This window comes from Pygocentrus nattereri, chromosome 26, assembly GCF_015220715.1.
Source record: "Pygocentrus nattereri isolate fPygNat1 chromosome 26, fPygNat1.pri, whole genome shotgun sequence".
NCBI lineage: Eukaryota > Metazoa > Chordata > Actinopteri > Characiformes > Serrasalmidae > Pygocentrus > Pygocentrus nattereri.
Window position 1 is genome coordinate 21,793,406 of NC_051236.1, and position 23,417 is coordinate 21,816,822.

At 37.8% G+C, this 23,417-nt stretch overlaps 1 long non-coding RNA gene across 1 annotated transcript; it reads right to left on the reverse strand.

Moving 5' to 3' along the window:
• Window positions 1-13,823: 13,823 nt before the first annotated feature.
• Window positions 13,824-16,564, reverse strand: LOC108440150. Its single transcript, XR_001858814.2, has 3 exons — window positions 16,246-16,564; window positions 14,524-14,620; window positions 13,824-14,056 (listed from the first exon to the last, which is right to left on the reverse strand). It is a non-coding gene; the product is annotated as an uncharacterized LOC108440150 (long non-coding RNA).
• Window positions 16,565-23,417: the final 6,853 nt, after the last annotated feature.

Below are 23,417 nucleotides of genomic sequence, written 5' to 3' on the forward strand. Positions count from 1 at the left end.
TTCAACAGCCAACAAAAGGTGTAGGCCTTTGGGGAATCAACTTACTGTATGGGTATCTCTCTTAACGGAATCAGTTACTCAGCATGAGATTCCCTTAATTACGGCCAATTAAAGTGGCCCTATAATACGTTGCATTTTAGGTATCTAGGTCTTTAATTTCATGGCTCATGGCATCTTTTTCTACAGGAATGTAATTCTGTTGCATTTCTTAGTGCTCCGATCTAATAGAAGAACTGCAATAAAAAAGGGAAGCAACTTTGTAAGTTCATTCTCTTACAGGACAAGCTTAAAAGTAATTACACTTTTCTCAACTGTTCAAGACATTTCCTGATTTAATGCACCATTTTCCCAAAACAAAATACTATGTACAGATCTGAGAAAACGTCCAAATTTCCAATCCAATAAGACTCAAAATCATGCTATCTTCCACCAAATTACGCCCGCAGATGGCACTATGAAACACACACTACGGAACGCTGGTACACAATGCTGAGATTAACTCAATTCTATCATGAAAAACACCAATGGAAATGAATAAAGTGCCATGTTTTTTTTTTCAGAACAACCTACACATTCTGATCATGCTACTGAAAACTACATGAATTATTCATGAATAAATGTAATTAATGAGTAAATGTAAACAATATTCAATTTCCAGTGTGATTTCTTTGATAATGTAGCAAGTTTTTCTATTTCTTGTTTCACACTGTTAAGTACTATAACTATGTCTACAGTATTTTGCTTTGACCATGTTTATTCTTCATTTACAGTACTTACCATTCAAATGTACAGCAAATGCATATCTTGTACAGTTATGTATTGAGAGGAAGAATTTAACCAACATATCATCCTCTTCTACTGCCTCCCTTGAAATACTGGAATTACAGATTTTGTAATAAGCATTATTACTGCTGCTGGTCTCAGATGAGAAATAATCGCAGGCCAGTCCATGTCGCTTCTTTCCATTAAGATCCTTTCACTGGCAGGTAAGTACAGTAGCACATCTGAAATAACTTTGTGGTATTGGTATATTGCTGATACCAGTGCTGTATTATGTGCCAGTATCAGTGGTGATACAAAAACGGTGCAACATTACTCACCATATTGACATGTGCGTACACCAAAAGTCAGGGTGACAGATGACATCAAGTGGCTAATAAGTTGAATAGGGAAAAGCCTGAAACAGCTGCCATGCTTTCTGCTCTGTAGAACATCTGTCAGAGGTTGACATGAATGTTTATATCAGCCAATAGAATTTGTGAACCAACTAGCCAAAGGCCAACAGTGTCCATAAAAAACAATTCTAAGAAAGATTATGAATAATATGATGTACCAGTGCTACTTTCGTCATCTGTTATGAATTGCACTGGGCAGTTATACTGTCCTTACAGTGGAAGGTCATCAAAATTTCCTTGTTTTTGGTCTTACAGTGAGTTTTCATGTTTGACATTAGAGGGCAACAAGCATCAAAAAAATAAATTGGTAAGTCAAGACTCAAGACAAGACTGGAATTCAGTTGGACTTCTGGGTATACCAAAACATTTTCAAATAATGAGGATATATATATAAAAATGATAAAAATATTATGTTCTTCCCACTATTTAACCAAGTATGGGAGTGTGAGAAACAGGCCAAGGTTTTTGCTTTTATAAAAACCAATAGCTACATTGATTTTGTAACTGAAAAAGCATATAACTTAATAGAGGACATTCTAAGCAGGCATACATGTTTAATGCTAATTAATGCCTGTAGTGCCTACAGTGTAGGCACTTAAATTCAGCCGGAGATGACCTTTTGTGACCAGGACATGGACACTCTTGAGTACAAACTGTTTGAGAAGATCCAACATTCCCTTGACACCCATAAAAACGAACATTCCAGGATGAGTTTAGGAATTGTACATTATCTGTCCCATCACATCTCCTCATGACGCTGTGCTCTGAGATACTTCGCTCCCTCTTCCATGTTCCATATCTCCCATAACACTGTGTGTATGGTGTGCTACGTTGTCATAACCATTATGCAAAGCTCCCCCTGGGGGTCATATGTTCAAACAAATGGTGCTTTTGAGGATCACTAGTTTCATCAACCCAGGGCCCAAGGGACAGAGTCTACTGCATTTTGCACTCCAAGCGTGGGAAAAGGCCTCTGTCAGTCCCCTGTGAATGGGGAAAACTGTGCTATCCACTGACCCTGCTCCTTGGGGCTTTGGAGCCTTGGTCTCCTATGGATTAAGGCTTTCAGAGTCAGAGTTTTAGGCTCGATTTCCATCTCAAATTTCTGTTATGTCATCATACTGAACCACTGTCCTGGACAACGTATGAATTCTTCACTGCTGACAGACCAACTGCATCAAAATGATCCAAGTGATCCAAGCTGACAAATATGTGGCTCATAGTTAAAGTTCCTGAATATGACGTTCACAAATGATCGGTTATTTATCAGCTTTTATTAACTTCAAAATGTAGAGAGTTAACCAATGTTTTGTTTTGTTTAGGGCTGTAACAACTAATCAACACCACTGATGTCAAATAAAATGTAAAATAAAAAATTGCTGACAACAAATCTTATCAATTAGTTTGCTTGACAATATCTATGCTGCCCATTTACAACATTTGACTGAAAAAAGGAAAAATGCAGATGTCAGAGACAACTGTACAGGATTGTACAGGACCCAAAGAGTCAAAAATACAGCAACACTTGAATTTAACTGTCTAAAATGTGTAAAACTGTGCTCACCTGCTGAATCACACCATTGTAATGCACTACATCCATGACAGAAAATGCACGGTAACTGTTAAAACTAATAAAACTGAAGTCAAAATCTTCAAATACATCGCTGTCTGCTTTTCAGCCAACTGTGTTTTATTGTGACAAACAGAACAAATGACACTGGCTGCATTTTCACCAAAACCGCATAGTTAAGCTACACCTTTCTGTTATCCAGACTGCTTGTGCACTAAGGTACAAAGACATGCTCCTCCACACGCATGCGTGCAATATACCACACTTTATTTTTCAGCAGTTCTATTTCATTATATAGGTCATATATAATACAGTTATATAGTTCATTCCAGGCATGTGTTTTACATTTGTCCTAATTGAGGATAATTCTTGTACTTTAAAGTTTCTGAGTAGAACTTAGTAATGAAATATTCACATTATACACAAACGCATTACTGCACTTTTTCTTTTCCTGATTAAATGATCGTTCAAATATCACAACTCTTCAGTTAATTATTGAAATAATGGTTAGTGTCAGCCCTAGATTTGTTATATTGTCATTTCTTGACTTCATATTTAACTGCACAGTGAGTTACACATAAATTATAATTACATTCAATAAACATTCTGTATTGCCAGATTCTAGTCTACACTTCTAACCTTCTGTTTGTTTCAATGTCAATTAATGAAACAATAAATTGGGAGTTTTTCTTTTCATAAAACAAGACTGTTTACATAACATTCCATCAAATATATACCATAATAACTCACTTTTCTACTCACAAATACAAGAGCAGTATTGATTGAAAGTTACTGGCTGTGATAACTGTGACTTTTAAGGGTTGTGAGTGCCTGTGATCCCTCAGGATTCTGTGGTTGATATACATTTATATTTAAATTTTTTCCTTATCTAGGCCTCTGTGCCTACCTGAAATCATACTCCCTTTGAACGTTTTATTCTTAAGAATGCAAAACTCTGCCATCTTAGGGACCACTATCATATCCATTCTCAACATAATGCTAACTTTGCTCTCCACCTGAAAAACCAACATAAGCAAAGCATCCCACCACCTCAGATCTTAGGGCCCTGGTAATTGGCTTTAAGGCCTAATCTGGAAAACATCTCACAGTGAGGAATGTTTGACCTGTTGGTTACAGACAACATAATAGACAACATATGCGAATTTGAAAACAACTGTTTTGAGTGCATGCTTCATTTCTATAATAGGCACGAGCAGACTGAGTGCTTTCAGCTTGAGCAGTACAAATAGAGGGTGAAACCATACATATGAGCAGAAAACACATCTCTTCTATGCTGCAAGTACCAAGAGGCCTATTTTTAAATCTAATGCTACATTTATCAACATCAAAGAAGACATTCTGATTTCCCAATTAACCAAATATTTACAATGTTTCAAATATAAATACCCTTCATTAATGTTTCAAAAAGGTTTGGACATCGTATACAATTACAAATGGAGCAAAATTCAAGAAGAAAGTGCATCATCCATCACAACCTCAGAACATGCATCACAATGCAATCAGTGGAGGCCCTCTTTGTTTTAGAGCTTTTTTTTTACTGAAAAGTGAGTCACTAAATTCCAGCCAGAGATTGGAGATTAGGGAGGTCCACAGGGTGGGAGATATTTATGTTTCCCACAGTGGGGTTGCTGGATAGTGATTAGACTTCCGTTGCTGGCCATCTTTTCAATCTAATGAACACTAAACCATGCACTGTTTTTACATAATGAATGAGCTACAGTGTCAAATTTGGTTTGGCATCTCTTTATCAAGATTTTTCTTTGGAAATCCATAATCTCCATCACTGCATCCAAAATGCATTTGCATTTCCTCAGGATATACAGTATTATATTAGTGGAGATTAAGGTTTTAGTGCAGGTCAGTTTCGACAGCAAACATGGCTGTCACATGTTCACAAATTAGCGTCCCTATTAAATGCATTTTAAGTTTCCACACACACACATATATATATATATATATACATATATATATATATATATATAAAATGGTATTGTCATTAGTAACAGTCTAATGAAGCACATTCAACTCAGGGTTCTTGACCAAGTTTAATTCTCTGTTAATAAAAGTTTACATACCAGTTGGGTAGATAATGGCATGAAACCAAGCAGGTATTTTTTTCAAAGAAAGAAAAAGAAGTTATACCATGTAAATGTAGAAATGTATACATTTTTAATGGTAAACAGCCACTGCGAAGGTGTCAGTGCTAAAAACTATGAATGTACCAAATTTCTTCAGCAGAACATTTCTGGACATATATGGTTTAAAATGGCCTTTTGGTGTTCAGGTGAAAGACGGAAAAAAGGCCAAAGATGCTGTACAGTGAAGCATCAGTGTTAATGGAAATGAGAAACAGTAAACAAAAACTGGTCAGCACAGACATGTTTACACAGTTTGACCGGTCTATACGATTGCTAGCCAACAATCTTTTTAAACACTAACTGATTTCATGAAAACATTTCATGGAAATCTCATAACACAAACTACTCAATATCTTTCGGTACTAACCTTTTTGCTTCTCACCCAATCAAGCGCATTCGTTATTTGTTCCTGGAGTCTATGGCTATTCCTCCACCAAAGCAACTTAGGAGCCAACAGCATTCCCTCCTTGAGAAACTCCAGTAGTAGGCAGGATTCCAAAGCTATGTCCACATTCTTCACATATTCAAAAATGAGTTGCTTTCTGTTCTTATGACTAAAGTGCTCTAGAATTCACAACAAGGTACTTTATTTTAATGAATTCACAGCTTTAATATGTAATATTATTTATCAAGCTGTTTAAAATATAAATTAGTCCTCCAGTTAACTTGTTTTCTTTTCCAACATGGCAATCATCACTTGTGAAACACGTGAAACATTGTCAAATCAATCAAAATGGGAAATTATATAACAAACTCTTTCTGTTGGTTTTCAATATTTAACAGACTTTCAGTTTTGGCATGCAGGGTAAGTTCTGATGATGTAGCATGGTAAAAAGTGATACACCATTCTGAGAGTGAAAGTGGCAATTACTGGTTGGATAAGTCCACATTTGAATGTTTTCAGAGCTACAAAAAGTCATAGTTTAAATAAATAAATAAATAAATAGAATAAACTTTGTTTATTTTGGCTTAAATTTGATGTACTTGCTGGGCATGCCTCCATCGAAATACTGACATAAATTTTGCAACAAGCATTTCTACTATTGCTTGTCTCAAGTGTGATATAACCTCATACTGGCAAAATGTGTGCTTCTACCAGCAGGCATGCAAGCGTTCCTCAGTAGAACGTGTCCTTCTCAGAAATTGATGCTTTATGGTATCAGTCCTCTCCACTGCTCATAGTGATACTGTATTTAAGTGCTGTTATCAGGGTAGATACCAATATGGTACAGTTGCATCAATAACAGTCCAGGTTAAATGTTAGCTGGCTAAGCCTACTTTGTGAGAATTACCACCTGTAACTACAGCAAATCAACAGTCAGTCAATCTAAGCTGTTCTGGATTTGCCTTGCCTCTGATTACAGGATGCATTGATACCAGTACTGGTATCAGTAAAACTCAACAAATGAACGCTTCAATATCCTCATGTGATTCTTGCCTTCACTGTGCTACAGAGACCGAAAGAGCAGCACTCAACATCAGCAATGATCCGATAGCCCGGGGCCCAGAAAAAAAGTATGTCGGGCAAGTTGAATGGCCAGTCGCTGGCCCATTCAGGTCAATGACAGTCAGTGTGTCTCATTTGAAGGACCGTTGCTATGTGTCACGTCTTCTGAAGTGTCCTCAGCAGCAGTGGTCTGCAGAAAAGCCTTTCTCTGCAATTAGTGTCAATGATCTGTTCCATCAGTTTTCCAAACTAATTGTTTTCTGCTCCTAGCCATGAAAACATAACTGAAGTTATACTATGAGCGCACAAATTAGCTAACAAGGTCACTGCCTCATTTGCCGCCGCTCCGCTCAGCTGTGTAGCTCAGCTTAAGATTCAGATTTGCCTAGTAACATTTTTGCCTCCTTTTGCCTGGTTTAATTCTAATAAAGAGCTCCATTTGGGTTTAGATGTAAGTCAGCTTTGCCTGCCTCACTGTTCGCCAGCTTCCCAAGCCAACACTTGATTCCCTGACGTGTTTCGTGCTTACTGAGGTGAAAATAGTGATCGCGAGCAGTTCTACAACAATGGAAATGCATGAGAAGGAGCTTTCAGTGAAAGATACAATATTCTCACCATAAATATTATTACCACGATGCTGTTCAGCTTTACCGAAACTTCACGAGAACACAGCAAAACCAAAACAACAGGCATGCACACACTGTTGACTCCCAATGACCAAACAGTCAGCCCGCTAAGCTAAAAACAAAACTAGCTTCATCCCACCACTCCATCCGTACTAGTGCCCTCTGAAATAAAACTCCTTGTCCAAACTAATTTAAAACACATGAGCATAAACATCCCTTTTTTTTACTGAACTACATACAGCAATTTGGTGATGCCACATGAATCAAAACAAAAATTAAGTACATAATACTTAATTAAAATTTAATATTAAATTCCTTAAAATGTTTTAAGAAGAAAAAGTCAGTTCTTTGTTATTTGGACAAATCATTACAATGTATATACAATTAATAAACAGGTATATGGAAATGTGTTTTTTTCTTTTTTTTCTCCCCCAGACGGGCCAGTATAACTCTTATCTACTGTTACATTACACACTGACAGAGACTGATGAGCATGAGATAAAAAATTCTGAAACTTACTTTACTTACAGCTGTACAGAAATGCTTTTCTGACACTGAATAAAACACACGCTTCTCTACTGCAACACTACTCAACTTAAATAAGACAGTCAGCTAATGCAAGTCTTTTAAAATCAGATTTGTTAAGGTACATTGCATTCATTTACACTAACAACTACTTAATTGTAAGTAGCTAGATTACTCTATGTATTAGTGTCATATCAGCATGCAAAAACATGGACTCCTGGTACCTGGTTTGAAAAACTGGTACTGATGGAGATCTGAAAATCTACTTTGTCCATTAAAAATGGGCAGAAGCGTGAAATCCTGATATTCAGTGGTATAAAACTCAAAGACAGATTCTAATAAAATAGAAACTACAAGTTCTGTACAATTTATGGTAGCCACACAAAATTTATTGGACATTTCATAAGTTTTTTAATTTCTTTTAGTTTTTAAAATACATTTTCATTAATGTTTGATTTAATTGTGCAGATCACTTTATTCCTTAAACAAAATGCAACAAATCATACAAAGACAACATCTCAATGGAAATCTCCAATGGAAATCTGCTGGAATCTACCATCTCCAGGGATGAAACTGGCCTCGGTTCCCCTCCATTTACTTTATTTATCCTGTTACATAATGGATCAGAAATTTAATTCAAAACAAATAATTTATTAAGTGAATTCTTTATTTATTAAGAAAGGGTCTGCTGGAAAAGCCTCTTCAAATAAACGACTTAGCATAAGCAATTATTGGTGCTGTGGGAAAACGATTTTAATTTCCTCCAAGTGGCATGCAACAGTGCACAGTGTGAACTAAGACTCACAGGGAGCACCCAGCAATGACTCCAACAATGAAGAACATTCAGCATCGACTCCCAGCACTGTGGGTGCACCTAAGAACATGAAATTTCAGATGATAGAAACTAGAATAAAGGAAATCAAATTCTTGGCCTTTATCTCCATTGCTGGACTGAGCATGTTCTACTTTTAATTTCTTCTGTATGTCCATAACACTGTGACACTGCAAAAAGTAACTGATAAGAACATTTGATTCATCATTTTTCTGCCACACCAGTTTACATATTTCTTAGAAATATACACACTACCAGCCATACTACAAAACCAAAATGAAGTTTGATGCAATTGTAACAATAAAAGGTCCACCAGCACTGGTGCTAATGTGCAACCAGTTCACTCTCACAAACCCACTTAAAACCATGTCCATACAGGAGTATCAATCAGCACACACAAACAATGATCACGTATTTGAGTAGGCCAATTGGTTCTATATGCCTCAGAAAGCTATTCATTTGGCTGTTTTTAGCTTTTGTGACATTTCAAATTCTCATCGCCACAATGTCAACATATGAGTTTCTCACTAACAATATTGATTACCTTTAACTTTTTTCAATTAGACAAAAAAAATAACACTTTTGAATGTTTGGTTTCCTTTGTTAATTCTGAAACAATAAAATGCAATGGGGTACAAGTAAAATGAAATTCTACAAGGCAAATGTGTTGCAGTAATGAGATTAAATTGCAAAATACTACTTGGTAAGGTCAGTTCTTCATGGCATGAATTCCACAAGATGTCCACCATACTGATGTTCAGAACCCAGTGTCTGCGTGCCACAGCAGAAATCAAGACTCATCAGACCAGGCTTCACTGTTCCAGTCTTCAACTCCAGTTTCGGTGACTCTATGCCCACTGTAGCAAACAAACTAGACGGTCTTCTGTTGTTGTAATTCATCCACCTCAAAGTTTGACATTTTGTGTATTCTGATGCTTTTTTTGCTCACCACAACTGAACAGAGTAGTTCTCAGAGTTGCTGCAGTCTCACGGTCAGCTCAAACTAGTCTGGCCAATATCCGTTGATCTTTCCCATCAACAAGGTGTTTTCTTATCCACAAGGCACTTCCTCATAAATACTTAAGATTTAATACACATTGTTTAACAATAGTTAACAAATTATTTGATGTTATTTTTTTATTAACTGTTTAAAGATTTCTCTTTAAAATCATACTACGTTGGAATAATGAGAATTTAGTCACATACTGGAAAACATTGCTCAAATTCTACAACTTCAATTCCAAAAATGTTGGAAATGTAAATAAAAAACAGAATGCAATGATTTGCAATCTCATAGACGCATATTTTATTCACAACAGAACACACAACACACATGAGAAAGTGAGACATTTTACCATTTAATGAAAAATATGAAATCATTTAGAACTTGACAGCAACACATCTAAAAAATTTTTTAAAATAAATAAATAAATAAATAAATAAATAAATAAATAAGGCCAGGGCAACAAAAGGCAGAAAAAGTACTACTAAACAAACAGCAAGACAAGCATTTTGCAACTAACTTACATGGCTGGGTCTCACAGAAACAAAGATTTGCAGAGGTTCACATATCTGGAAAAACAAATTGTGAAAGCAACTTGTAAAAATATATATATATTCCTCAATGTAAATAGTATGATAGAATGGGGTAGCATCAGAGATCAGACTTGGAAATGGGGCTGTATTTAGAATCAATTATATTATTCAGGTTAACTTTTAATTACACAACCAGGCATCACCATTTGTATTTCCAAAAGGAATACATCAACTTTGTCATTTCAAATGTTTCTAGTTGGGTCCAGGAATTTGCCATGTTTGTGAGAATAAACTAACCAGAACCAGTACTGCAGAGTCTTATTGCAAAACTACACCCAATCCTTTTGAGATCACAGCACAAATGTCACAGATGCCAGTCCCTCTAACGGCAACACAAAGAAAGACTGGAGTAACTGGAGTAGTGACAGGAACTGGCATGCTCACTCAACAACAACATTCACATTTGCTTAGAGAATAAAGGGATTAGACTGTCACTCTTGGCTGTAAATGCTACAAGCAAGGTCTTAAAAGATTCCTGAGCGAACACAGCTCTGCAGTGTTTAAAAAAACATCAACATTATACTTCATTATTTAATTAATCCCCAAGCAGCTTTTGATATTTCTTTTTAACCATGTAGCAAAAGCAATACATGGGAGCATTTTGAAAGAACGTAAATCTGAGGTACAAGTATTCCCTGAGAACAATTTGGGTCTACTTCATCATTCACTGTGAATTACCCATTTTCCATAAAGCCTTGAGGCACAGCACCTTATTCTCCATCAACTTCAAAAAGTCTTTTCGGACAACATAGCAACTAAATCTTGTATTAACTTAACATGGTAGGCGTTTTTAGTCAAGGGAATCAAAAACGCAACCATTCTGGACTGGAGCTTTAATTTACGGCTATCGTTTTTATGTTCCTGAAGTATGCTTGGTGCATACTGCTGCAGCTCTGACAGCAATAATGTGGATTTATCGAATGTCCTGCTGTTTATATTTGATTTAGGAGGAAATGAATTCTGAGAGTCAGCCAAAACCTAGGAGAGTAATATTGTAGCTGGCTAGGATTTTTGGCTAACTTCAACCTAGTTTGTATCTGATAAGTCTATGTTTTATTTAGCTACAGGCAAGACGGTGATTATGGTACACACAAATTTTTGCACATAACTGACATCATTTCAGAATGATGCAGAATGCAGTGAGATCTAGAAAGTTCAAGACCATATTTGGAGTTGTGACCAACACAGCAGTTATACAAACAAGACCAAACCTGAAGGTAAGTGCTTGTGAGTAAGCCATATTGTTAAAATTGAACAGTTCCTTACTGAAGCAGCAGTAATTCAAGAATATTCCTATCATTACTGGGTGATCCATAAAGAAATACAGCGATTTTAAAACAATCCCTGCATTTCAGATTTGTGTTTTCCATTTTCCTGTTCAACAGGGAATTTGGAGTGGGCATTAAGTTCTGATGCAGCAGCGCAGTCAGTGGGCCTACTTAAACTCTGTCAGGAGCTGAAGATGGAGAGCAAATTACCTTTAGTCTTTCACTGTTTGACTGTTGACATTGTAAATAAAAAGGGAAACAAGTCTTCAGGCACTTTTGTTTTTATGATTTAGTGAAAAAAGACTAACATCTGACAGTTTTATATATATATATATATATATATATATATATATATATATATATATATATATATATAAACTTCCAGATTAATGCTGCAAAAAAATATTCTTGTGCAATTTTGCCCAATGACATTATGAAAGATGGAAGATTTCATGCAGCAATTATTAAACATGGTGAAGGTGAAAGGTTATTAAAGTTCTCAGGGCCATTATTGAACAACAATCAGATGGAAAAAGCTGCATAGCCGTAGCAAAGACCTTCGCCCCAACAAAACCCCTGCAAACACAAGGAGTTCTGAGAGGAGACAGCTCCAAACATGTGACCTTTGCTGCTGACATGTCATTACTTATTTGAAAAATCTTTTCCCATCACCATTCATCATGTTTCTCTTGTATTGACACAGTTTTTCCATTTTATTCAAGTTCAGAAGCTTTTTCTGTGATATTTATGGATTTTTTTTTTGTTTCTTTTCCACGCAGGGTTTCTTCAAATGTGCAAGAAAGAGATGGATAGAAAACCAATAAATATAAAAACTAGGGGTCTGGGGAAAACATAGATTCTTAGACACATCACAATGCAGATGTGAACGATTCTGAATCGATTCACAAATGTCAAAAGATCAATTTTCTAAATATTTATTTTATAATGTAATGTTGAGAGAACACAAAGGGTGGAACTTGGGAGTGAGGAAGTGCAGCAACAAGCACAAAACAAAAACACCGGATGAACGGGAAATCCGACCCCTCTGCATTAAAAGCTAGGATAGGTCCAAAGATTGTTAGAGCCATTTTGTCCTTTCAAAAAAAAAAAAAAAAAAAAAAAAAAAAAAAAAAAAAAAAAAAAAAAAAATCAAACCGGCTTTGAAGCCACAACATTTAATGTCCAATATGTCTCAGTATGTGCTAATGTCCTAGTATAAACTCAAATACATGAACAAAAACACTGGCTTACTTTTCTCTGCTTTAAGCTTCAGCTATAGCCGCTTTCCTCCCATCTCCACCAGGACACATTCCTTCAAAATTAGAACAGCTTATTGTAAAATGTCTCACAACGTTCGACTATTTTATGAGGCTGAAGTCGCTTCTCATTCTCCAGCTTCTTGCTCAAATTTTCCCATTCCACCTTAAATTCTTCCGGTGCCAGAATGTAAATGCAGCACTATTTAAGGTGGACCGGGAAAATTCAAAAGAGAAGCGACTTCATCTTCACAACTTTTTAGTGTTTGATAATCTTTCATTGCAGGTTTAACACTCCAGGAAACCAACTGCGCTGCTTATAAATGCAAATAAGTCCATTAATCTCCAAATGTTCATCTTAAATTTCTTTCTTTGATATTTTGTTCGACACTAGCTCGGCGAGACGGCATTGCTAAGTGACTTGCAGTCTGCACGACAGTTCTCAGTCGTTGAGAATCAGGGCTTTCGTGTAATGTAGCAACCAAGCAAGCAAAGTTTATTTATATAGCGCCTTTTACAACAGGTGATGTCACAAAGCAGCTTTACAGAACAATCAGTATTACAGAAAGAAAAAGAAAATCCAAGTCCAAGCCCCCATAAGCAAGCCAGTGGCGACAGTGGCAAGGAAAAAAAACTCCCTAAGAGCAAGTGGAAGAAACCCTGAGAGGAACCAAGACTCAGAAGGGGAACCCATCCTCCTCTGGTCCACACCGGATAGCAAACACTGATAGTATAAAAGCATTATAGTACAAAGTGGGAAAAGTAGATGGGGCCGGGGTTAATTTGATTAATTTATCAATATGTTGCACACTTTGGAGCCGAGATACAGCATCTCGCCTACAAGATATTTTACTGACAGTGATTCCTTAGTTGCAGTGCTGAAAAGAAAAAAGTTTTCAGAGTGCTTGGACAGAAAAACGCTTCAGATCCCTCTATGTTAAAAGAAAACGGATAAGATTTTGTCCTAAAAAAAATTGTACTTGGTGTGAATAAATCTTAACAGCTCTCTATGTGTATCGCCTTTCGGCTGATCATGCAGTCCATCTCTAGTTATATTAATTAGACTCTAGTCCTGGCAGATCATAGCACAACACAGAACATTTAAAGAATGAAAGCTAAGGCATCTGGGTGTGTCGACTGCGTTATCACAGCAGAGAAAAAAGCAGGTGTAGCTCCATTTTTTGCCTCCTCTGTTCATTTACAAGCTGTGTTAGCAGTTCATGTGGTCTAAACATTTGCAACAACCTTTTCATCTACACCAACACAGATTTCCAGTGTATTTTTGTCTGACAACAAATGCATCTGAAGACCAAGCACTAAAGCACTGAAGTGTGTGTTAGTTCTTTTACCAAATAAATACTGCTGTAGATTACATTTTATGTCAAAAATATTTATTTCTGCTTGTTTGCTGACCAGCAACATTGACATGTCACAGCAGTGCACCAATGGATATCCATGGTTGCTAGTTTGGGTGCGCATGACAGCCTCCTCTGTGGGTGGGGGCTTTGGAGGCAGAACTGCAGCCTAGCGAAGAGGGAGGGGTAGGGACCTGGAAGTTGTACTCACTCAAATTTTCAAGTTAAGTACGCTCTCCTCCCAGCCCTACATAACACAGCATTACTGTTTCAACTGCACTGGATATCCACATACTCCTACTGTGAAAATCACTCAATTCTCTTTTTAATCTAACATTCTTCCCAAATTTAAAGAAGGGTTAAGTATACGCCGAGAGGCTTCACTCATAAATTTTATAAAGCATGGCAACCTCTCACTTCACATTTCGATGACATTTCAACTATATCCGTATCTGAAGCAAGTCTTGTACAAGAACTCGTACATAAACACAAATTTAAGTATAAATATGTATATATCACATGCATCAGTCTTGAATCTCTTAATTCCTTTTGAATATTTTATTATTACTACTACCACCATATTGCTGCATTTCTTTCTTTAAAAAATATATTTCTTCCCAACATTATCTATTCTTGTTTATTTTGCATGCCCTTTAAAAAGACCTATTAAAATGAAAGTTTGACCATTCATTCCAAAGTCTAGTGCTACCTCACCTCACCACTTGCAGCTGGTGTTTTTCAAATGTTTTGAAGAACCACTGAAGGTCTTGAAGGACACACCAGTTGAGTATTTCAAATTCTCCTTCAAATCCTACAAAACAGAGCAGCTTTCAGTGATGTAACAGCTGAGAAACACAGTCTTTTTTGCATTCCAAAGCTTTCTACGCTTTGATACACAACTAGTGGGTTAGAGGAGGGAATGCAATAATTTCTGTAGAACTGTGGCCATGGGTGTCATTTTATTTTGGAAAGTACTAGGACAAGGCATTATTTAAAAAAAATTTTTTTTTTAAATTACATCATCAGTGAGACAGGTTTGCACTGACAATCCTGTCACGCAATCTCTGTTTTCTTGCTGGCATAAATAAATGGTAACAATATACAACATCACATTATAATAAACCTTGGCTGTACTGTACGTAAGCAGCTGTGCTGATCCTACACAGAAGAGGCTCCATTTAATGCATATTTCTTTTAATAATTCCTTCACTATTGCAGTAGCTGGTCATCTGCAGTACAGAAAGCTTTTCAATACCTTTGCCATATGGTAAAAGTTGCAGACCCTAACCTTCATTACTAGTGATGCTTGGTTGACAATGCTTGGTAAGCAAATCAGTTTTGAGTATGAGTACACCGATGCTGAGAAATCAAGCAAGTGGTGGTGACTTATTTGCAATACATTTCATTATTACTTCAAACTTCAAAAGAAAGGACTGAATAAGAGCTCATTTTTCATTGAAGTGACTCTGAAAGCTGCCTCTGTCCAAAAACAGTTCCCTTGCAACAGTACAGTTCACTACGTAAAATATCTCCTAGCTCTGCTAGCTTAATGGGTCTGAATGAAACGTATTGCACCAGACGTTTAAAGTAGGTCGTGGCATCTGTCCGTTAACTAACAAGCGGTAAGAAAAAAAAAAAGTTAATGACATCGCGATCCCTCGCAAATGAAATAAACTGCCATGCAACGGTTTGCATTCACTTGCAAAAGCTGTGCTTTGTTCAACACTAGAATGACTAAAGCTACGAACATTTTCGTAAACGAACGCAGCCCCCATGCAGCCCACTCCCCTGCTGTGAAGCGATTAACGCCTCAGACATGAAGCAGCTCGAATTTTTCGTTGATCTTGGCTTGAAATATAAAGATATAGTTAACGTTAGTGTCGCTTCTCAAGATCAAACATGATTATGTTATCAGTGACTGAAACTGAGATCGAGTGTCCTCGTACAGTAAAAGCTACATTTACAGAGACTGCAGAGAACAATCGCTGAACAGACTCAGCACAGAGCGGCGAAACTGGCAAACCAGCTTTTAACGTTAACTTTGCTGAAACGAAGCTCTAATGAAGGCGATGTCGCCGGGCACCTCAGGTCCTGCATTTGCTTGCTGTGTATATTTTGCGAGGGAACGCGATGTCATCAACTTATATTACTACTATTATTATTTTTTTTTAACCAAGGCCCTTAGTAGTCCCTACGCTACTTCTCATTTCTGTTAAACGGATGTGTTCCTCAGTAACCACCTATAACATTAAAAGCTCATTAACGCTAGCTGTGTACCTGATCTGGGATCAGGACGTTAACAGCTACTAAACCCTAACTAAACGGACAGCAGGCTACGGGCTGTTTGCTTACCTTTAACAGCACAGGACACACGCTAACTTAACGCTGTTTAGATACATTGTCTGTCACCAAACAAATGAAGACAAATGAACTTACCACTTACTGTGTAAAATCCTCTCGGCACCGCTCTGCCTCAAACACCTATGGAGAAGCAACGGTATTACCTTCAGTCTGCCTCATTGTGGAACACGGCTAAGCGGGTGGGCTAGCGTTAGCTAGCTTCACAAGGTTTAGCTCGCTGTCCTGACTAGTTAAACTGGCAAGGCGTCAACTCGAGTTCACGTTACCAAATTACTTAAGACATATAACTGTAAGTCAGTTAATAATGCTTCAGTACATTCATTTTAAGAATAACAACAATGACTTATACAGTACAGGACACAAGCGAACGCCGTAAACGCCTCGGCCGCGTCCGCTGAGCGTCCGTTGGGTTTTGAACTGCTGAGGCGCTGGATTTTCAACCCTTTTGACCCCAGTTTTTCCAGCTATCTGCGAATGGAGTTTTTGTTCCTGGGACGGCCCTAGAAATCACAGGGATTGCTTTGGGAAAATTGTATTCTTGGTCAACTGAAACTGTTGAAAAATGACAGAAGTTGCATCAGTTTTTCAGTTACACCAAATTACAGGACGTGTAAAATAACCGAGTAAGTGCTCATAAACAGAAAAATAAACAGATTTTTAAAAATAAGCGCAGTATTCTGATATAAGAACGGAAATACTGCATGTTTTCTGTACTGGGTAAAGCATTAGATGAAGTTTATAAAAAAACAGGAAGATAGGACTGTTAAAGGCAAATTTGAGCCACTGTGGTCACACATTTACTTATCCTTTCAGAATGAATGTGGCAGTATTTCATTAGAATATTCAAATGAAATCATTATATATATATATATATATATATATATATATATATATATATATATATATATATATATATATATATATATATATATATGCTGAGGCACATGGTGCACAGAGGTCTCTCTGCAGAGCCAATCGCTACAGACCTTCAAACCTCATGTGGCCTTCAGATTAGTGAGAACAGTGTGTAGAGAGCTTCGTTGAATGGGTTTCCATGGCAGAGCAGCTGCATCCATGTCTTACATTACCAAGGGCAATGCAAAGCTTCGAACATAGTGGTGTGAAGCGCCACCACTGGACTCTAGAGCAGTGGAGACGTGTTCTCTGGAGTGACGAATTAAGCTTCTCTGTCTGGCAATCCGATGGACAAGTCTGAGTTTGGCGGTTGCCAGGAGAACAGTACTTGTCTGACTTTGTGCCAAGTGTAAAGTTTGGTGGAGGGGGGGTTATGGTGTGGGATTGTTTTTCAGGAATTGAGCTCATCCCCTTAGTTCCAGTGAAAGGAACTCTTAATGCTTCAGCAGAACGAGAGATTTGACAATTTCCTGCTCCCAACTTTGTGGGAACAGTTTGGGGACGGCCCCTTCCTGTTCCAACATGACTGTGCACCAGTGCGCAAAGCAAGATCCATAAAGACATGGATGAGTGAGTTTAGTGTAGAAGAACTTGACTGGCCTGCATAGAGTCCTGACCTCAGCCCAATAGAACACCTTTGGGATGAATTAGAGCGGAGACTGTGAGCCGGGCCTTCTCGTCCAACATCAGTGTCTGACCTCACAAATGCGCTTCTGGAAGAATGGTCCAAAATTCCCATCAACATACTCCTTAACCTTGTGGAAAGCCTTCCCAGAAGAGTTGAAGCTGTTATTACTGCAAAGGGTGGGCCGACATATTAAACCCTATGGATTAAGAATGGGATCTCACTCAAGTTCATAAGCATGTGAAGGCAGATTAGCCAATACTTATACTGGAAATATAGTGTGTGTCTATATATATATGTGGTATTTGTATCTGTATTTATGTGTAAGGAGGCAGAGATAAGCGACTCTTATTATGGGCAAATCCAGGGTCATAGAGCCAACACAGATTGATCAGGGGGACATGACAGATACCAGAATCAAACATACAAAGAATACATCCAGGACAACAACGCAAACAGTTCAGACAACAAAGACCAGCAAAGGCAAAAGGGCAAACAAAGGGCTTAAATAATAACAGGGTAAACGAGGAACAGGCAGAAACACAGGTGGAAACAATAAGGGGTGGAGTCACAAAATAAGGGGCTGGACTAGGATCAAAACAGCACATGGACCGGACTGGGAGGAGCCAATCGTGACATCATGGAACATGTTTTCCTTACACAGACACCTTTCTCAGATGCAAACTTGATATAAATAGATTTGGTCTTGCCAGCCACATAAAAATGTTCATCGGCACAACCTGACATTTAACTCATAGTTTTTACTGGTCAGTAGAAAACACATTAACAGCTCTTTTCCTCATAGTGGGTACACAAGCTCAAATATTTAATGTTTAATTTTCTCAAGTAAATTTGACTTTGAGAAAAGCTGTCATTCAATCATATAAACTTATCGTAAGCAGTATTAGGATAAAGCTCTATAAACTTGGATCATCCAGTGGGTTTTATGGGTGACCTTTGACAGACAAAAAATAAAAGAATTAATTTGTCATTGTATTATGGTAAATCATATTCTGGATGCTGTCATCATCTTTCTTAAACGTCTGCTTCCTTTTCTCCTCCAGTCACTGCTCAGTAGCCATTACCTCAGTCAGACTTTCAATTTTTTGGCCAGTGAGCTAATGTTCCTGTGAAAGTACTTTGAATTTGAAGCTCCGTATGTTTAAAAGATGTGCCGGGGGGGGGGGGGGGGGGGGGGGGGGGGTGGGGGGGGCTGTAAAACCAGACTAGAAGAAGCCCATTTCCAAGTTTCATCATTCTTGTCGTCAGTGATATGTGAACTGTCATGAGAAATACATAAAAAAGACATAAAAAAAACATTTCCATGCCAGTGTACTTTAGCTGGGGTGCTTGATGGTTTGGGCTTTTAAATTAGATGCTTTAAAAATGTTTTTTATGTACATTTTAGCTGTCCGATTTCAAGGTATGTTGTAGTAGACAACATGTCGTATCCTATGTAGACAATAGGATAGACTTGATATTTTGCCAATTCAAGAGAGCTTACATATTTTTACAGAATCTGGAAAAACATTTTATAAACGCACACCTATGCAGGACCATAAACCACACGTGTGGACAGGTCAGTGGTCTTACCGATTATCTTATTGATTGTATTGTCTTATTCCAATTATCTTATTTATCTTAAGATTATACCTAGTATAAGATATACTTCATATCGTATTAGTCTTATTGGTGCATTCTTGACAAGAAACCGATGGACAACACTCTAACCATTCGGCAGCCAATCATTGCTATATATACACTTGTTCCCCTAAATACACTATATGGCCAAAGTAACTAGCTCTGAGGACACCAAGGTCCAGGCTTCAGTAGTTTCAGAAGGATTTGAAGGGTTTTAAGAGTGTACAAAATTGATATAAATACCTAATGAGCAGTGACTGGTCCTCAGCTGACCTCAGAGCAGCTGTGGCTCGGCCATAAACATGATTGCTCGCTCTGTTTATATACTGTACGAGACACTACACTGCCCTAAGTAACAGAGTAACTTTGACTTCTTGAGAGGTTCAGGTATGCAGCATACATGCTACAGACTAACATCCAACATCAAAGCAGTAAAAATGTAGCCAGGTAAAACTTTCTGAGAGCAGTTAACACATTAAGTTTGTAAAATGCAAACCTGTAACGTTATTTCATTTTTTGTTTGGACTGCTCATAATGTTGCTGCCTAAGCCAGCATGTCTAGCTCCAGAAGCTGCACAGGTTGTGCTACAGGCTCTGTAGTCAGCTATATTGACGATTAGGTGAGGAATTAAAGTTGTATTGTGTTACCTACTCATAACATACTGCACCATGAGAAAGTTCACTGTTAACTAGCATTGAGATGGTATAGTATCATGTAGCTAACATTATTAAGGCATCAGCAGGTACATTAGGCTGTATTTGGTCTCATTAACTGCATAAGTTGGTACAGACGGCCTTTTATAACTCATGTTTAAGGTGTGCTTTTTCAGTAATCAGAGAGAAGACATGCAAAAGAGACAAGAAGAGAGAGACAGAGAGAAATCCACTTGGTTTAGTGTAGGTTTTGACACACTTTCAGCTGAAAATAAGCAAATAAAATTGTTAATTGATTCATTAAATGGTCTTAAACAGTGCAACTGGAATCAGTTTAATCAGTTTATGGAACAGTAGTAGCAGTTTATGGAAGAATGGAGGGATGAGAAAGGAACAAATGAAAAGAAAGGATGTATAACAGTTATGGATGGGTAAACAAAAAGATCAGAGATTTGGCAAAAAAGTTATTTACCAGGAGATGTTCTAGTTATATCCCTGCCCACATGGGTGTGCTGGACATCCCCTTTCCAAAACCATGGGCATTAAAATGGAGTTGGCCCTCCTTTTGTGACACTAACAGCCGTCACTTTTCTGGGAAGGCTTCCCACAAGATTTTGAAGTGTGTCTGTGGGAATTTCTTCCCATTCAGTCAAAAGAGCATTTGTCAGGTCAAGAACTGATGTCGGACAAGAGGCCTGGTTCACAGCTGAAATTTCAGTTTATCCCAAAGGTGTTAAGTGGGGTTGAAATCAGGGCTTTGTGCAGGCCACTGAAGTTCCTTTACACCAAATATAGACCTCGCGTTGTGCACAGGGGCACAGTGATGCTGGAACAGGAAAAGGCCTTCCCCAAACTGCTGCCACAAAGCACATAATTGTCTAAAATCTCTTTCTGTGTTGTAGCACCAACACTGCCCTTCACTAGAATTAAGGGGCCTAGAAGAAAACAGACCTTTATCTCTCCTTAACCAAATTTTAATGTTGACACTATGCGGTCCAGTATGCAGCGTTCTCCTGGCAGCTGGCAAACCCCGAATCAACCATTAGACTGCCAAAGCGTTATTCAACATTAGAGTCCAGTGGCAATGCTTGGCATTACATGTAGTGATGTTAGGCTTATGTGCAGCTGCTCGGCCATGGAAACTCAATTTTATTATGCACAGTTTTTGAGCTGATGTTGCTTCCAGAGGCAGTTTGGAACTCTGTAGTGAGTGATTCAATAGAGGGTAGGCGGTTTTACTCCCTTCACGCTTCAGCATTTGCCAGCCCCACTCTGTAAGACTCTGTAAAGACTGTGACCAAAGCTAGCTAGCTTCTGTTGTCTTTGGCTGCATCACCTCATGACTGACATGAGGGGCTGAGCTCAACCAAAATTGTCTCCACCATTTCACCGATTACAGTAATGATCCATCAATAGTTTAGCGATTGTCAAATCATAAAATGTTGCGTCAAGTAAACGATTTTTGAAGAGTTAGAACTCTCATCCATTGCCTTTCGTTGACTGCTTGGCTCATAAGATGCTGATTAACCAGAAAATGACAGAATATTATGTAATTAAATAGTATAACTATACATTAAACTTCCCAGGTTTGTCACTGTTGTTTCTCACAGTGGACATATTGATAAGACATTCATTCTCCGATTGGTTACTTTCTAGGATTCAACTTCACCAGCGCTGTTCAGGGAAACAATGTAGCTGTGGTTGTTTGGCAGTGTAATTAATTGCAATTAATCATAATCAGATGTTATATAAGTTCAATATATACATTCAGTCATCCTGTGAATGAATCATTTGTGCATCTGCTCAGGGAAACGAACATTATTTGCCTTTTCATCTGCGCATAGTGGACGCTTAGCACTTTTCCTCTAAGCAGTTACTTCACAGCTGAGTGGAGCTGTGCTAAACAGTTCATTTCCATTTATACAATCACTCATCTAAGCACAAAACCATTCAAAGAGCAAAATCTATCCACACGCCGGTAATGGTCTATTGTGGTCAGTTAGCAGTAAGTATGCTCTGCAATGAAGCAAACAAACCAATCGCTAGCCAACTGCTGCATGTTTATTTAGGCTACATCACTGCAGCCACTGGCTGAAAAACATTACCCTGTAGTACATTAATTATTTACATGTGGTGAGCTCTAGCCATCAGTCGACATTTTTTATGCAACTCAGTACCTTTACATTTTTTTTGTACTGTTTTTGTCATTGTACTCAACTGAAACAAAGAGTCTATATAACAGGAAAGGTTATATTTGTATGTGGAGCAATGTTTCTGTTTCACACACAATGTCAAAGCTACGAGGGAGACGGGTGGTGCCACCCAGACATATTGTTCCTGTTCAATCGAGATAAAACAAGCTTAAAAAAATCCTGTGTTCACTAACAGCAGCATGCAATACTCTTGGGTTTGGCATTTGTGGTCATGTAGTTGCTGCACCGTTGAACATTTTCCCTACTTTAACTCAAAAACCCTTTATAAGCCAAATAAAAGAGTTAAATCAGGGGAAAAAATAATTCTGTAGTACAGGAATACTGCATAAGAAAGCCTGGAAAGCACTGAAAAATGCATGTCGCCTGTATTAAACTAAGGCAGCTTTCAATTATCATGTCATCTAGCCAAAAAAGTCAAAAATGTAAGTTAGATTGTTAATGATCGTCTAGGTAAAATTCTAAGACTGATGAAACCTTCGGTTATCATTTATGAGCTAGGCAAACAGCAAAAAAGCTGAGGTTAGAGGCAGCCTTCAAGCAAAAAGTTAGATAGATTCAGAAGAGACTGTTAGACTGAGCCTTTCCACTGAGGTCTGATATTTCAAACAGATCACGCAGGCCTTGAGGTTAAGTACACAGTGTGACTGTCTGGACCCGAACAGAAATGGGCACCTCGGCATCTCACAGAAATGTTTGCTAACAAAATATACTCCACAGCCAAAAGCAATTTCTGTTACAAAAGAGAATCCACAGCCAAAAGCAATTTGTGTATTTGAAAAGGTCATAAAATGTAAATCATCAGCTGTTTGCCAAGTTTTAACTGATTTCTTCATTCACTATCAGTCCACTTCTCAGAAAGGACTCATCATCTCTTTTTTCTGGTTTTTCTGTGTAAAAGATGTCTTGTTCTGTAAATACTCACAGTTAAGTGTTTGTTTAGCTGTCTTTTGTCCCTCGCCCTTATGCTTTGCTTCAATTTTTCATGCCTCTTAGCCTTTATTAACTGTTTTCTGCAAGGGTATTCTTTGTTGTGGGATGCGCAACAATCTTACTGATTCGGAATGTATTAATTGCAACTATGTGCTGTTTTACGTAACATGACTCAATTTTGACATAAGAAACAACATATTGTGTTGAATAAGCAAGGTAAATCATGCCATTCATTCAGGGCTTAAAGCATAGCCCTTTCAGTTTCCATA